This window comes from Lactuca sativa, chromosome 7, assembly GCF_002870075.4.
Source record: "Lactuca sativa cultivar Salinas chromosome 7, Lsat_Salinas_v11, whole genome shotgun sequence".
NCBI lineage: Eukaryota > Viridiplantae > Streptophyta > Magnoliopsida > Asterales > Asteraceae > Lactuca > Lactuca sativa.
In genome coordinates this window covers 196,213,780-196,217,676 of record NC_056629.2, presented here as the reverse complement: position 1 = coordinate 196,217,676, position 3,897 = coordinate 196,213,780, and positions in this window count along the sequence as shown.

Genomic DNA, 3,897 nt, shown 5'->3' with positions numbered 1-3,897 from the left:
TGCGGCTCAATGCATCGGCTACCACATTAGCCTTGCCTGGGTGGTATAGGATCTCACAATCATAATCCTTGACCACATCCAACCACCTCCTCTGACGCATATTTAGGTTGGGCTGATCCATCAAATACTTCAAGCTCTTATGGTCCGTGTATATCGTACATCGAACCCCATACAAGTAGTGACACCAAATCTTGAGAGCGAACACTACTGCCCCCAACTCTAAATCATGCGTGGGATATCTCGCCTCATGAGGCTTCAGCTGCCTCGACGCATAAGCTATCACATGACCCCTCTGCATCAACACTGCACCCAGCCCCGAAATCGATGCATTGCAATATACTACAAAATCCTCCATCCCTTCCGGGAGAGCTAATACCGGGGCTTCGCACAACCTTTGGCGAAGTGTCTCAAAGGAGGTCTGCTGCTCGGGTCCCCATGAGAATGCAACACCCTTCCGGGTCAATCTGGTGAGCGGCACTGCGATCTTGGAGAAATCCTTAATAAATCTCCGATAATACCCTGCCAACCCAAGGAAGCTCCTGATCTCAGAGGGTGACTTCGGCACCTCCCAACTCATCACCGCCTCAACCTTGGCCGGATCGACCAAAATCCCTTCCTGATTAACAACATGTCCTAGGAATTGGACCTCCCGCAACCAGAAGTCACACTTGGAGAACTTTGCATAAAGCTTCTCCGATCTCAAAACCCCAAGAACCTCCCTCAAATGTTCCTCATGCTGCTCTCTAGATCTCGAATACACTAGAATATCATCGATAAATACAATCACTGACCGATCCAACATCGGCCTGCATACCCTGTTCATGAGATCCATGAACACAGCCGGGGCATTGGTGAGCCCGAAAGGCATCACCACAAACTCATAATGCCCATATCGCATCCTAAACGCTGTCTTCTGGACGTCCTCATTCCGCACTCTCACCTGATGGTACCCTGACCTCAGATCGATCTTGGAAAACCAAGATGCTCCCTGCAACTGATCGAATAAATCATCGATCCTCGGTAACGGGTAACGGTTCTTGACCGTCAACTTGTTCAACTCCCGGTAATCAATGCACATCCGGTGTGAACCATCCTTCTTCTTGACGAACAGAATAGGTGCTCCCCACGGCGAGCTGCTCGGCCGAATGAATCCCTTCCCCAGCAACTCCTGAAGCTGCGAGGACAACTCTTGCATCTCTGGAGGTGCAAGACGATAAGGCACCTTAGCAATAGGTGCGGCCCCCGGAACCAGATCGATAACAAACTCTACTTGCCTCATAGGAGGTACTCCCGGCAGCTCCTCGGGGAAAACATCTGGAAACTCACGCACCACTGGGACCTCCTCCACTGATCTCGGTCTCTCGGAGACCTCCCGCGTATCCATCACATACGCCAGAAAACCCTTACAGCTTTGCTGTAGACACTGCCTCGCCCTAGCGGCCGAAAAAAAAGCTGATCCCGAACGGGTACCCTCGCCGTACACCGAAAGAACTCCCCCACTAGGGTCTCGTATAGTCACCAGCTGACGCTCACAATCGATGACGGCGCTGAATTGGCTCAACCAGTCCATGCCCATAATGACACAGTCAAACCCTTCCGGGTACGGTATAGTGAGAAGACTCACCTCGCGAATATCGAAAGCTAGAAATCCCGAAGTCACTCGTGCTCGATCCGCCGAGCTACAATCTCCCTATAACATCATACATCTCTTATTAACACTTTTATCTTCTAAGTTTGACCATCCCTAAGAAGTCAAACATAGGTCAACTCTGGTCAACGGTCAACGGTCAACTTTGACCGGACTCGGCGAGTGCTAGGGCGACTCGGCGAGTCTAGACGTTCTCACCAATTCTCTAAGATCCCCTTTCTACACGCCGAGTATCCCCCTTGACTCGACGAGTTCCTCCTGGAAGAATCGCGGGGCCACCCCGACTCAACTCGCCGAGTCTGAAGAACAACTCGGCGAGTCCCAGTTAATCTTCAAGCTACTCGCCGAGTCTGTTCATCGGACTCGGCGAGTTCATGCCATGCAACCGCTCAAACTGCTTTCTAAGGTCAGATCTGCTCCGACCATTCATAGGTCTGGCCTTCCTAGACTGATTCATCACGTAAAGTCCTCATTTCGGTGCTCATAATACACCCCATGACTCATAATTTACATTTTGACCTAAGGCATAAGGATTCCAATCCAAAACCTCCATTGATTCCCGAAAAGCTCAGGCATGGGACATTCTGGACTTCCAAGGGTCCCAATACAGGGTTCCAATCGCTTGGGGGACTAAGGTAACACTCAATCTAGCCACAAAAGGGTTCAATAAACCCTAAATCCATATACACATCAACTTAGAAGAATGCAACTCGAAATATTACCTGAATAACGTGCTCTGTGTCCCCAAATCCTCAGAATGTGGCTTCTCTTGTTGTTCCCTTAACCAAGCCTCCTCCTCCTTGCAAAATAACACTTCCAAGATCAATAATGGTCTTCTACCTTGCTCCAGATACTCACAATCGAATTAGGGTTTCTCTCAGAGGACTAGGGTGAACAATGACGGCCATAAGGCCCCTTATATACGTCCCAAACCTGGACGGTTAGGGTTTCGCTAAACAGCGCGGACTCGCCGAGTCCATATCCGGACTCGTCGAGTCCAGTCGCGAACCCGCGACCAGATCCGCGATCCTACTCGGCGAGTCTGAGCTCCAACTCGCCGAGTCCCCTCTTAAAACACCCAAAATCATAAATATAACAATACCTGGAAATTCCGGGCTGTTACAACTCTCCCCCACTAGGACTAGACTTCGCCCTCGAAGTCTCACTCTGAAAATAACTCCGGATGCTGCTCCCGCATCTCACGCTCCGGCTCCAAGGTCATTTCCGATCCCTTCCGGTGCTGCCACTGAACTAACACCAGAGGTATCTCCTTATTCCTCAGAACCTTGATCTTCCGATCTCTGATGGCCACTGGTCTCTCGGCATAATTCAGGCTCGCATCCACCTGAATGTCCTCTAATGGAATCACTGCCGACTCATCGGCTATACACTTTCTCAATTGCGACACATGAAAAGTGTCGTGGATCTGTCTCAATTCCGTTGGCAACTCCAAACGGTAGGCTACCCGGCCTACCCTCGCAATCACACGAAAAGGCCCAATATACCGGGGCCCCAACTTGCCCCTCTTCCTGAATCGAATCACTCCTTTCCAAGGAGAGACCTTCAGGAGTACGAAGTCTCCGACCTGAAACTCAAGCTCGGACCGACGTCTGTCTGCATAACTTTTCTGTCGGCTCTGGGCGGTCAATAACCTCTGTCTAACCTGCTGAATCTGCTCTGTCGTCTGAAGCACGATCTCTGTACTGCCCATCACTCTCTGTCCCAACTCTCCCCAACAAATGGGGGTCCGACACCTCCTACCATACAACAGCTCAAAGGGTGGCATACCAATGCTCGAATGATGGCTGTTGTTGTAGGAAAACTCTGCCAAGGGTAAATACGCATCCCAGCTACCCCCGAAATCTAACACACACGCTCGAAGCATGTCCTCCAGCGTCTGAATCGTTCGCTCGCTCTGACCGTCTGTCTGGGGATGATATGCGGTACTTAAATGCAATTTAGTACCCAGCTCCTCATGGAATTTCTTCCAGAATCTGGAAGTGAAGCGCACATCACGGTCTGAAACAATCGAGATCGACACCCCATGCCGAGATACCACTTCTCTCATGTATATCTCCGCCAACTTCTCCGCTGAAGAACTCTCACTGATGGCAAGGAAGTGAGCGCCCTTCGTCAACCTATCCACAATCACCCAAATTGCATCGACTCCGCTGGCAGTCCTCGGCAATTTGGTGATGAAATCCATAGTGATCTGTTCCCACTTCCACTCGGGAACCTCCAATGGCTGC